Source organism: Lonchura striata, chromosome 2, assembly GCF_050655825.1.
Source record: "Lonchura striata isolate lonStrDom1 chromosome 2, ASM5065582v1, whole genome shotgun sequence".
NCBI lineage: Eukaryota > Metazoa > Chordata > Aves > Passeriformes > Estrildidae > Lonchura > Lonchura striata.
The window spans coordinates 75,699,793-75,714,443 of NC_140704.1; positions in this window are offsets into that span (position 1 = coordinate 75,699,793).

A 14,651-nucleotide genomic window follows, 5' to 3' on the forward strand; every position below is an offset into this window, starting at 1 on the left:
AAGGTACATCTCCCACACCACCTGCGTGCTTTGCAGCATTCTAGATATTCATATCTTCAAAAGGCTTTCTCACCATCTTACAGATGTTGAAAAAAACAAGCTGGTTAGAAAATCAAAAATTTGAAGCAATTTTACCATTGAGAGTGGTTGTTCTGATCATTTAGGGGAGAACCAGGAGGCAAATATATTTTCAGAGTTCTACCCAGGTATCGTCTACACAGAGTAAAGAGAGTGAGGTGGATGAAGGAAGACAAATGTTGGCAGCAGGTTATAGAGTAATGGTCCACTCTTTCTATTAGCTCCCACTGCCCACATGGGTATCTTATGCTGAATTGAAAATTCCTGGATTTTGGCATTGATAGTGAAAATAGATCAAGGGTACACCCTTGTTTTCAAGTCAGAGAAAAATTTGTGTAAAGTGATTAGTTCTTTTGACACAATAATCACAGAAGATATTTGAATTTATAATGATGCAAGTTCTTGGAGGTACTTTGAACTGGGAGCTTTTGAGAGTGAGGTAGGGTTCCTCCTGTTAGGGGCAGAATGGAAAAAGAATATTTGCATGAAGTACATTTCACTTAATTTTTATGATTTAGCCTAGAAGAGAAAAATACAACTGCATCAATTATAAAGCTCAGGAAAGCTAGAAAAGCAAACTATCTCTGCAATTTTTCATCTCTTTATGAACTGTTATTGTGCTAGGAAGAGATACCACACAATAATCCGCAAAGAAATAACAGTATAATTTCCCTCTTCAAATTCTTCCCTCTTTGGAAACAGATGCTATTTATGAACAAAAACATCCATTCTCTGATCTTAATAACATATGCTTCTGTGCCAGCATGATATTATGAAAATTGCTTTCATTTCAGTAGGAGCTACAATCAGCCGCACCTCTAAAAATTAATCTGTTTTTTAACCTTAAAAGGAGAAACAAAGTGCCCACTTCTGAGTTATTGCAAATCAAATATATAGCGGTGAATTAAGTAGAAATCAATATTCTTTAAAGCAAAAAATTAGGGTCTCTATATTCTGTAAAAATCCCAAACAAATGTACTTAATTTTCACTGTACAAGAACAATAGCATGGGTTAAAACCTCTGTTATTAGGGAGATTTGCATTCAGAATTGACAGTCCTCCTTTTAGTGCCCCAGTTATACAGGAGCATGAGAGGAGGAAAATTACTAATATTTTTATTTTAGAGAGAATGCAAAGACTATGGTGGCCAATCTATTTTCAGTGAAGAATGCAGTCATGTTAAAATATTATTCAGGGTATAAAGGTTATGATTTTAAGTTGTCAGCAGAAACACATGGTCCCAGGAAAGAGAAGGAGCAAACATGTCAGAAGCCTGAAGTTGACCCTGTGAGTATAGGTTCACTTCCCCCAACACTCTTCAACCTCATCCAAGAAAGAAGCAACTAAAAAACTAAAACAATTACCTGGAATAGGAGGATTTTAGTCATCCTTGCTTCCTGCTGTATAATTCATACTATTCTTCCAAATATGTCTTGAAAGATCATGAATACCCATCAAAAAGTCTCCTGAAATATCTATACAATTGTTGAGAACTGTCTTTAAAGGTTGCAACATTGTCATGAAGTGAAAAAATGGCTGTGCTATGCAGAAGAAATCAAAGAGAAATTCTTTGTTAATTTAATCTGTCTTCATCTGTCTATAGGGTTATTTCAGATAATTCAGGCACATTTTGAACTAAAAAGCTTAAAAATAGTCAGCCAAGCTACAGATCCACTCCAGTCAAAGATCCCCATAGCCCAGTCACACAAGGGGTCAATACCTTAATTGTTAATTAGAACAGGACATATTGCCATAAAAGATTCAGAAAATATCTGCCCAAATCACTCATATGCTTAGCTACTAGTTCAGCAAATGCCCAGGCCTTAGAAATCAAAAGAAATGGTTCAGTCCCTTGAGATCCCAAAACTAAATCAAGTTGCAACAGCCCATATTGTGTCTTAGTCTAAAAGTTTTAGATTTTACCTCCAGAGACAAAATTAATGTTGAAAAAAAGAGTAATTACAACTTAAGAGATAAAGTACTCCAATCTCTAAACCTGGTCCTCATTTTCAGCTCTCAAGCAATAATTCAAGTAATATTTTCCTTCCATATATTTTTATAGTTAGATTTGTGTGTCAAGGTTTTGATATTCAGGGAAGGGCCGTGGGACTGACTTCTGCAAGATGATAGAAGCTTTTGCCGTGTCCAACAGAGCCAATGCCAGCCATCTCGAAGATGGACCCACTACTACTCAAGGCTAAGCACTTCAGTCACAGTGCTAGTGCCTCTGGGATAATATATTTACATAGAGTGGAAAACAGTTACATAACTTCATATGGACTTCGACAGGCTAGAGATGTGGGCGGAGAATTATATGGAATCCAACAAAGGCAAATGCAGGATCCTGCACCAAGTGAAGAATATCCCCATGCACCAGGACAGGCTGGGGCTGACCGGCTAGAAAGCAGCTCTGTGGAGAAAGACCTGGGTGCCATGAGCCAGAAGTGCAGCCAAGAAGCTCAACAGTGTCCCAGGGTGAAGAAAATAGCTTGCTCCTTGCATGGTGTGGATGAAAGGAGGCAGAGATCTTTGAAGTTTGCTCTTGGGGAAAGAGGTTTATTGGGGGTCCAGAAGGTCCTGCTTCGTGCTCCCAGGCACAGCACGTGGCCAGGCCTGAGAGGGTGGGGGAAGGGAGAGACAAAAGGAGGGTTTAGGAGAGGGGAAGCTTCAAGAGGGGAGCTCTTATCTCCCCTCCTTATCAGGGGCTTCTAGGTGGGTTGGAATAAGGCATGGGCCAATGGGGTTACAGACATTTGATGTTTGAAGGGAGGGATAGAGGTGTGGGGTGAACCATACATCTTTTGGGGGGTGGGATGGAACAGTCTATTTCACCCCAGGACCCATCCAAAGGCAGGGGCATTGCCCGTCTAGCTGGGAGGACTGTTCTCATCCCGATGTATTATTTATGAACAATTATATTTATCTATCATCTGCAACACCGGGGTGCATTAGGAAGAACATTACCAGCAGACTGAGGAAGGTTCTCCAGTCCCTCTAATCAGCTCTGGTGAAGACTTGTTCGGAGGATTCTGGGAAGTTCTGGGCTTCTCAGCACAAGAGAGAGATGGATTTCCTAGAGTGGGTCCAGCAGAAGGTGACAAAGACAATTAAAGGACTGAAGCATCTCTTTTATGAGGACAGGCTGGGAGAGTTGGTCTTACTCAGTCTCTAACAACCTGCTGTCTGAACAGTTATTTTCAGCAGGTTCAAGCATAAGCATTCTTCTAAGCCTAAATTTGCATACTGAGCATTTATAGGAAGACTTTTAGACATTTAGCTATGCAATATAGCATTTCATTAGAAAACAGTCTAATTTGAGGAAAGGTTTACTTGTTTCTTTCAGTTATGACTTTATCATAGCGGCCCCTGTTCACTGATTTGTTTGTTAGTTTATTGTAAACAGCAGTGAATAGCTGAATATACATGAGAAGCTACTATTCTCCAGTAAATTGGAATTATAACTGCTATCATTTTAACAAAGAAACCATATTCTGGATTTGTCTCATAAGTATGAAAGTATTTTCTACTAAAGCATCTCACATGTATTCTAACTAAAGTGTGGGAAGAATGAGAGTTATTAGCACAGTTTTGTACTCAGTAAATTATTGCAATGTACCAGTGTGAGTAGGCTTTCATATTGATATCTATGGTATGAATATGTCTTTTTAAATTTAAACTAGTGATAGTGCTACCATTCATACAGCATTCATGGTTTCAAATGCACTGCTGTGCTTTGTTTTGTGTCAAAGTGTAACACTAGAGGAATCCTTTGGATGGAGTCCTGATATACTATTGATTATAGTATTCTGCAGGTCACCTGTATTAGAGGCCACCTAATACACCTTAATGAAGATTAAAAGTGACTGAAAACATTTAACTGCAGAAGTTACTGCTGTTTTTAAAAATGGCTCTCAAGACCACTCTCTCAGCCGGGTAAAGAGGATGCTCAGATTTTTTCCTTCAAACTGAAATAAAAATGGCATTAAAAATACTTTGCCTATTTGTCTTGGTCTGTACAGACATTATCAGGTATCTTCCAAAAAAATCTAAAACACTAGTATGGCTTTCTAATTTCAGCTTGAGATTTGTCTTGGTTTGACAAGACAGGAGTCTGTGAAAGAGGGCAAAGCCTCCTGTGCAATGGAGAACGGCAAACCCCCCTCCCTCTGAATTACCAGGATCTTTAAATTAAAAGGCTCTCAGGCAAAGATATGGGAATGGGAGTAACAATTCTTTACTAGGAGAAAACTAGACAACAATTTAAAAAGGCAAATGCAATCGGTACAAACAAAACCAGTGAAAAAAGTCCAGAACCTGAGGATTCGGGGTGCCAGTAGCAGTCCTGCTGGGACTATTGCTCCCCTTGCAGTGGTTGATGAATTGCAGCTGCAGTGGTGATCTTTAGAAGGGTTTAGTTTTCTCTGAAGATCTGGTGGCAGTGGGGCCGGTCTCCCTCTGTGCCGGGGTTGCCTCCGAGCTCCGCCACTGTCGCCTCAGCGCGCTCCAGCTGCTTCGCTGCGAGTGCCGCCGAAGAGAGCTGCTTCTCTGGGAATCCCGCTAAGAGAGAGAGCCAGCTGCCTCTCTCCCCAAAAAGCTACCCCTTTATACAATAATAGAGTGCTTGGCTTCCCCCTCTGGGTGGGACCCCTCACAATAGGATAGTGTTACATTTACCAGCCCGGCAGTGAGTCAGTCAATAGTGTATAAACAAACCATTGCCTCTACAGGGCAAAACATTGTCTTTGGGAGAGATAGCAAAACCTGCTCAACAGGTTTGCCTTCAACAGATGGCAAATAGAATACAAGCTTATCTTACAACCCAGGACAAGATTGACAAATTCTTTAAATAATTATTTTTTAATAATAAGATTTTACAAGGATTCTCTTGACAATTTATTTTGCCCTTTTTTGGTCAAGTTTTGAGTTCATCTGGTATGTTTGTGAAAGGTTAATTTTAAATTTTTGGTAAACATCCAATTTCAAACATATTTAAAAAATCTAATACATCTTTACATATAGTGTACATATCAATAGTAATTTCAGTAGGCCAATCACATCTGACCAATATAACTTACATTGCTGGAGTAAATACTTAAATAGTATTTCAGCTATCTGTAGTACACAGAAATATTTCATAGAATTGAAAACAAAGATATATACTGATTTTCATTTTTAGTTCTTTACATTATCTGTGGTAAATAAATATTGGACAATTTCCTGGTTCTAGGCAGGACAGCGTTAATTTTTGCATGGCCAGGACCCTGAGGTTACTCTATACTTCCTTACCTCATTTGCTGGTGATGGGGGCAAGGGGTCCCTTTTGGATATGGAGTGTTGTAGAAGGAGTGGTTTGGGATTGCTGGGGGTTTCTGTCTGAATAATTTGCCTCTTTCTTGTACCCTCTATCATTCGTATTCTTGCTGTTAATGTTCATTTTCTTATCTCTTAAGTATTGTACTTAAGTATTACTTATTGTAATAAGTAAATCATTCTTATCCCAGTCTGTGGCCTGTTCCTTTTGTACCTCCAATCCTCATCTCCATCCATCCACAGGGACGAGGAGAAGGGGAGAATGAGCGAGCAGATCATGATTTGAAATGTTGCAGTGAGAACACTAACTTGGGGAACACCATTCCTAAACCATGACACCAATGAGATAAATAAAATTCTTCCTGATCGGTGCTTTTTTGGAGAAAGAGGGAGAGATGTGGGGCTGCTGAAAATTTCTGTCAGTATGAGAATGTACTTATTTTTCCAGTAGAGTGAGTGATGCAGTTTTCTGTCCTGCAATCACACAGTAACTCTCATTAAAAGGTAACACAGCTGTTGATTTGCTAAGAAAACACGAATTAAAAGAATGGAAAGAAATTAACAACCAATTAACCTGTCAACTACATTATTAAGATTCATATTTAAATTGCATTTAATGATTAAATTAATCATTAAGCAAGGTGTACCAAAACCATTTTTTAATAAAAGACTAAACAAGTTAAACTGGATCAGCAATAAAACCAACTCAAAACACCACTTAACAAAAATCAAACATTATATTGCTATTTCTACAGTATTCTAAAAATAATTGGTAAAAATTATTCTGATTTCAACACATTTGCAAATATAGAAAGTTACAAGCAATAAGGTGAACACCAATATAGAGCACCCTAAAGGTATTTCAAAAATACAGAGTTATTTGAAAATTTGATTATAAATACAAGAACTGTTATATTTCAGCAATATATTAATGTGATTTTTTAATAATCAAGTTTTAAAAAGACACATAACTCCTATTACAAGAGAAATTAAAACAAATAGTCACCAGCTCTCTATGTTCCATGTACAGTTTTCTAATTCATAACCATCCTTTACAGTACCCTCAGTAGTCAAACAGGTGTGATCAGAACCATGCCTTGACAATCATCAGATCTGAGCTCTTCCAGGGCTGGGGTGAAGGTCTATCCAAAAAAATTTTGCAGAAATCATTTTACATCTTGCCTGCCACCAAATAAGATAATTGTTTAGCTTGTATACTCCATGTGCTATGCCAACAGCATAATGATGCTGGATTTCCACCATTTTGGAAAACAAGGTACACTAATTAATATTTTCTTGAAAGTTCATCCAAACATTTTGGTGATGAAATCACAATAGCCCACCTGAAGTGCATCTGCACCAATGCTGGAGGAAGTTGTTAGCAACCTGCTGTGCCACTAAGGTACTCACAAGTCTGTGGGACTGGATGGGATTTACTTGAGGTTACTTAGGGAGCTCTCAGAAGAGCTCATTGAGCCATTCTCCATAATTTATAGTAGTCCTTGTTAAGCAGGGAGGTCCCAGATGACTGGAGGTTGGTTAATGTGATGTCCATCTACAATAAGGGCCAGAAGAAGGATCTGGGGAGCTACAGATCTGTCAGATTGACCTTGGTGCCAGGGAAGGTTAAATAACAAATCATCTTGAGTGTAATTACACGGCACATACAGGACAACCAAGGACTCAGACCAGGCCAGCATGGATCTAAGAAAGTCAGTCCTGTTTGACCAGACTAATCTCCTTTCATGACCAAGTGACCTGCCTAAGGGATGAGAAAAAGGCTGTAGATTTGCCTGACCAGACTTCAGCAAAGCCCTAGCCCTTGACTTTGTTTCTAACAGGATTCTCTGGAAAAGCTGTCAGCCCATGGCTCGGACAGGTGCACTGTTCACTGGTGCAAAAACTGGCTGGATGGTCAGGCCCAGTGGTGGTGAAAGGAATTCCAATTGGCATCCTGTCACTAGCGGTATTCCCCAAAGCTCTATATTCTGCACAGTGCTGCTCAACATACTTATGGATGATCTGGATAAGGGGATCGAATGTACCCTCAGTAAGTTCACAGATAAGATACTAAGTTGGGCAGGAGGGTTGATCTGCTGACGGGCACAAAAGTTCTGCTGAGGCAGTGTGCTGTTCAATAAAGTGACATGCCAGGTCCTGCCCTTGCAATGCTACAACCCAATACAGTACTGCAGGCTAGGGACAGTAGCTGGGCAAGTGGAAAAGGACCTGGGAGTACTGCTCAACAGTGGCTGAACATGAGCCAGCTGTGCCCAGGTAGCCAAGAAGGCCAATGGCATCCTGGCTTATATCAGGAATAGTGTGGCCAGCTGGACCAGGAAAGTGATTTTTCCCTGTATTTGGTACAGTGAGGCCACATCTCATATCCCCTGAACCCTCAGTTCAAAGAAGACATTAAAGGGCTGCAGCACACAGAAGGGCAAAAAAGCTGGTGAAGGACCTAGAGAATGAATTATATGAGGAACGGCTGAGGGAGCTGGGACTGTTTAGGCTGGAAAAAAGGAAGCTCAAGGGTGACCTTATTGCTCTTTACAGCTACCTGAAAGGAGGTAGCAGAGTGGGGGTCAATCTCCCAGGCAATTAGCAACAGGACAGGAGTATATATCCTCAGGCTACATCAGGGGAGTTTCAGGTTGGAAATCAGGAATAATTCTTTTTATAGAAAGGGTTGTTAAGAATTGGAATGAGTGTCCCAGGGAGATGATGGAATCACCATCCCTGGAAGTGTTCAAGACATGACCAGACTTGGCACTTAGTACTATGATTTAGTTGGTGTGATGGTGTTCACTCAAAGGCTGGACTTGATCTTGGAAGTCCTTCACATCCTTGATAATTCTATGCTGATTTGTCAAAAAAGTAACTTATAGCCTAAAAAAAAAAAAATTAATAGCAAATCAGACATCATTAGCCTGCTTTAGTTATAGCTCCACTTTTTGTGTGCTTTCACAACACAAAGGAGAAGACAAAGAAAGGGGGCCTAAACACAAATCATGATTATACTTTATTTATCTACTTATGTTCTCTGAGGGAAAGTGAGTAAAAGGAGAATGAATGATGACAAGCAAAGCAGGTGCCATTACTCTAGACTGAGAGTGTTGTCAGTTCCAGGAATCAGTGCATTTTAGGTCACCAAAATCCCCAAACATTCCTGGAAATTCTTACAAAATCTAAATGAGAAAAATATACTACTGTAAAATGTGGTGGTGTGTTTTTTCTTTTAATTAATATTTTTTTCAGTGTCTGTTCACCCCCCCCCAATCTCCTCCCTTCCCCAGTTGTCAATCTTCCCAAGCTCTTCCCTAACCCCCTCCTCTCCAAATTGTTAATCCTCCCTTTCCCTGCCCCTTTCCCCAGAACATTCCCTGACATTCCTCCTAGCCCCCTCCTCTGCTTACAGAGAGTTCCTGTTCATTTAGTGAGGCTCAACACCCTGTTGGTTACTTTGTGTTACTCCCCTCCAGTTTCCCCTGATAGGTTTGTGCTATGTTAGTCCCACCCTAGACTCCTCCCCAGCTCTACCCTCATTGGTTGCTGTTCCTACACCCCTCCTCTTACTTTCCTGTATAAAACCTTTGTTTGCCCTCCCCGTGGGGGTCTTGGCGCTCACTGAAAAAAGCCATCCTATTCACCCCCAAGTCTATCTGTCTGTCCCCACACCGACAACTGGGATCACAGAGCTTCACAGGGGGAGCAGCTGCCCGTTCTCTTCCCTCACCGCCCAGCACGCCACCGCTAGGGGGTATCGCGGCGAGAGGAGCTGACCGCAATACAACAGTAGAACTTCTAAAATTCTGGAGTTAAAACATGCTCATCTACATGCCAAGAAAGGGCAAATATCACCAGCCTGCAAAAGACAATGTAAATACAGACTACAATAATTATTTACTTCATAATTTACACAGATTAAATAGTCCCTGACTTTACATGATACTTAATTTGATTAACACTATATATTTAAGTGCAATAATTCTGTGATAAAGAGAAAATATTTGACTTCAGTTTCATGGTGGAAATTAATTCTGTCCTGAGCATGACATGTTATGTCATACATATTACTCTGCTCCCCATTTTTTAAACTGTTCATGTATTCAGACATGATCTAGGATCTGATTAATTGCATTTTTCACTATAGTCAAAGTAATGATATTATTCAGTATTATTAGTTTTTTATTCAAATGAAGAAATACAATTGGCTATGTATTTGTAAAAGAAAAAAGGGAGAAGCCTTTGCCCTATTACTAAATTATTTTAAATAAGATAAGGAAATTTAGACAACCCAAATTCTCATCATTTATAATATGTAAATTATAGCAAGTTGAATATGATAATAGAAAAAATAAAGCACATTCTGGTTATGCCAACTTTAAGAAAGAAAGATTTGTCTCAGTTAAATTTAATAAAGCAATCTTGAATCTTCCTAACAAGACAGACAAAGGAGTATTAGAATATAGTATAGCTTCCTGAAGGTTTATGCAGGACATTGGACAGATTTTCCATATTACTTGGAATCCTCTACTGCTAAAAACAATTTTTAAATTCCTTCATGCAGTTAGCTTAACATTATATCTCACATACCTATACAACCTTCAGCTATGCCTTCAGATTTCATTTTATTAGTATCTAAAATATGATTATTTCAGACATTTCTCATATTTCCCAAATGATCTTTCATAAAAACCATGTGATTGTAAGTATATATGGTTTCATCATATGTCTGTTCTCAGGCTGATCATTTGCCTCTGCCTAATAACATTGTGGGCTACTATTGATCTGAAAAAACAAGTTTCAGTTTGGCACGTTCCTCCCCTTGGGGTGGCACACACCAGACTTAGTAATAAACAGTGATCCTTATTGCCACCTCCCAAATGAAAATAGCGCAAGCTCTTATCCAGTAGGTTGCCTCACTGCAGAGCCCTCGAGTTGTTAAAGATCATCTGCTTGACTAAACTCTGAAGCACAAGTATTCACACAGTCAATACCATCCCCTTCAAACATTGCATCTACCCACATTGTTTTTTGGCCTTCCAGCCTGACTCATCTCACACCTTGTCCTACAAGAGCTTTAAAGGCTTTTGGGAGTACTAGAGTAGAGGTCAATGTTTAATTTCTGTATGGACAAAAAATCTGACCTCAGATTCTACTTTGAGAAAGAGCATGCCTAGAAATACAAGCCTATCAGATGTTTAATATACATAATGGTTTCATGACAGGTATTTGATTGCTGATTTATGCTATAGCTCAACTACTAAGACTTCTCAATATTGCTGAATACATTAAATAAGGCAAACTCCCTCCTGTTTCATAGCACCATTTTTATACATGCTTAGAAATACAAAAGGTTTTCTTTCTAGAAACTAGGTTAGAAGTTCACCCAGACACAAGAAACTTCTTTCTCAGATTTTTCCTCCCTTTACAGTGAAATATTAAACATATTCCCACTGCTTCCCATCTGTTCTCATTAATGAGTCTAGCAATAACATGAGCTTCAGGTTTTGGTTTCAAAACAGACACTAAACAAATGTCTTGACTTGACTCACAATCTCCTCTCTGCGTAAAAACCAGTAAAAATCAAGTAGCCTGTTCTTTGAGCTTCAAACCAGTTCTGACAAAACTTCAGTACAAACCCTCAGTCCCTTTTACTAGTGCTCCAATAGATTGTTGAAAATCTCAGTTATGACTCCTGTTCAATATAAAATTGCTAATGGCTATGTGACCTTTTAAAAGAACCCATAATCAAAGGAAATTCTCTTTATTTATTATCATCAAAACCACTAGCAAATTTCAATTTTGCAAGGCTTAAACATGGAACAAAAAGAACACTTGTTAAGGGGATTGTTTTGCCTGTAAGCCTATCATTATATTCCAGACAAAGCAGAACTCAGTCTAAAAATTAATGTAGATAAAAATTGACAAAGGATTTGCATGGGCTCTTACAATGTAGGAGCCCATATCAGGATTTTGCATATCAGGTTCACAGGGTGTCACAGTGTCACTCATCAGGATTACATGAAGACAACAGGCTTCCTCAGCTGCTGCAGCCACTCTTCAGAAGTGACAGCCTGACTGAGTCACAGAAGCTACTGAAACCACAGCCTGCTTGGAGGAGGGATAATAATGCTAGTAACTAGCAGGGTGAGTTGTTTGGGTGTTTTTGTTATGCTTTTGTAGAGGCCACTGACTCCTTACGTAAGCCAAAGATACTCTACTACTTTATTTTCTGTGGGCTTTTGACAGAAGAGACCCTTCATCAAATGAATAAGTCATCTGGAACTGCAATGAAAACTTGTTTTGAGCTTTTCTACCTAGACTAATAGCTGAATCTAAAATCTTACTTTGAACTTAAATAATCTAATTATGTAGTACCTTCTACATGAAGAAAAATCCCATATCTGAAGATAAGAATAATTTACTTTGAACAAAAATACTTTCTTATAGTGCAGCATTGTTTGAGTTGGATGAGGCATATTTTATTTGACAGATGAGAGGAATTTGACAGATGAGAGGAATTTAATATGAACTTCAAAACAATCTGAGAAGCGCTTTTTTTTTTTTTAAAACAGATCTGAGCAAACTATTAATTTAAGGCATTTTGTAATTTAACCAGCTACAACTTAAAAACAATTAATCATTTTTAGTTAACCACAGTAATTATATGGAAACTTGACATCTTACTCTCCTGGAAGGGACCATACCCATGAAGTGACTCTTACTATGTCTACGTTATGAAGTAATATGGAGGAATATATGTACATCTGTGACCTCACCAACTGGCACTCAGGACTTGACATTTCCCAAGCTTTAAATTATTTAAACCTAACTCAGATCAGCCTAGATCTGGGGACAAAACGCCCTGGGGAAAAAATGCCCAGGGGACAAAACCAGGTTCATTCCTGTGATTCATCTGCCAGTTTATTTTTTCCAGATGGGAAATAAGTCCATGATCTTGAAGTCTGTTTCATTATTGTGTCCGAAATATGGTTTACAGTAGTAACTAGAATATTAGATAAATATAGATTTCTCCCAGTCCTAACTGTAGGTACAGCCACTACTTACTAAAGTGATTCAGTTTTTCAGGTATTCTCTCTATTTTCCTTTTCACATAATCCACTAGCATTTCCACACCACTCCCATGAATACTCACTTCTAAATCGGAAAACATCAGAGACCTCAGATGGGACATAAATGTTCAGTAAGGGAAAATTGTACTTACCTAAAATAAACTTGAATTAAACTGCTTTTAAAAAATGGAGAATATGAGAGAGATAGCAGCTACATCTTTAATTCAGGACTTTGTTGGAGAACCTGGCCTTGCTGTTTGCAGCTGGGTCTTGAAAGCCATTTTTGAAACCATTTGTGTGTTCTTCTTTCCTGTCTTCCCAGTGGTAGATTGTGCTGTAAATAAATATCTGTGTATGCATTTCTGTTTCTTCTTTCACATGCATAAAACTTGGCTGATGAATTTTAGTGTAACCTCTCTTTTCACTGAAATGTCCTTTCTGCCTCAAAGGAGCATTTTAGCTCCTGTGCTCCTTTGTCTCACATGCCTTGGAGAGGCGAAGAAAAGTGGGAATGGTGAGGCAGAGACAAGTAAAGACACTGCTTCTACAGGGAAGTGAGAAACAAGGCTACACTCTCCTTGTAGTTGCTACAGGCAGATGGATCTTTCCCTTTCTTAACACTGGTTTCTGGTATAAATCACATACTGCATTAAATATAGCAAAAAAAATATATTCGGATTTGAATTCTTTCTTAGACATGTTTGTATGTATTGACAGCCACAGAAATGAGTGAAGCAATTTCCTAAATGATGTAGATGGGAATATCATCATATGTTTAATCTTCAGCAGAGTGTTCCTTAATGCACAAAAGAGCAGGACAAAATAAACTGTAATGACATGGAAATAATTGTCTGCCTGCAGGCAGTTAATAAACTAATAATTCTGTCTCTATTAGGGCCTCAAACTTCCAGTAAGTTTTTACTTAATTTAATTAATACTCAACAAATAGCCTACATCTAGGCAAATCACATCCCAGAGCAGCAATGCCAACTGGCATTTATTAATCTATTTGCTGATGCTTACTTAACATCTTTTAAAAAGTTTTGGTTAAAAAAACCATGGTAAACAAAACCATCCCTTGTGGTTATTCTGATTTATCAGGAATTTTGATTCAGTGGTCCTTTACAAGTGCTTATTTAAATGACATGTCTTCCAATTGGAAACTTCTTGATTCTGCTTTTATATCTGTCCACTGCTGGATATGGTAACAAACTTAAAAATTATAGAAATTGAAAAATTTTACATTAGATATATTTATATGATTATTTATTATAATTTCCTAGAAAAACTAGTTGTAAGTTGCCCAAATGTTCTTAGAGTATGGAGCATGGTTGGTTTTTGGTTTACATTATTTTCTGCTAAGAAAAAACCCACATAATTATAAAAACTTAGTTTTTTTCTCTTTTCTTAACCTCTCTTTCTTGTAATTAATTATTACTCGATGCATATATTTACATATTGCAACCAACAATATCTTAAATCTTTCCACAATTTCCTGCAGTATCTTGGTTAGCAAGACACATTTATGACCAAGAAATCACAGTGCCAGAGATGATGAAAACCTGCAAGAAGGAACAGCTAGTGCCTGTATTACAAAATATGCCCTAGTTTAAAAAACCTTTTCTATGTTTGTGGCAACCAGGAAAATAGCTCTACTAAAAGTAAAAACAAGTTCAGCACTTCAGCAAGGTAGCATACACACAGAAGTATATTAGACAGGGAAGAAAATGGAAGTAAATTTGGTAGATTTACCTCCTTTAGCCTATCTCTTGCAGTTACAAGTCATGTGTTGCATTAAAATTGTTTGGTGAGAAAATGATAGTCTGGATTTTGAGACAGCATACACGAGGTACAGTGCGAAGTACATAATCTGTAGTTTGGAGACAATATGTAATATATTAAAGACCAGTATCCATAGGCTGAATACCTAAATAGACCAAATATTTTTGAATATGTTATTGATATTTGTCTCCAGATACCACCAAAGTTCAACATGTTACCACTAGTAATGTCACTTGAAGTAAGAAACTTTGTGCTTTCAAACACTACTTCTTTGTGTATCTATATGTCTATCTGCATGTGAATTCAGTGGTTGGAATCCTTGATAGAAAACCATAGTGAGATAGATAGAGAGATCATAATTAAAGAATATTCTGTGTCCTAGTTATACAAAAATCACACATA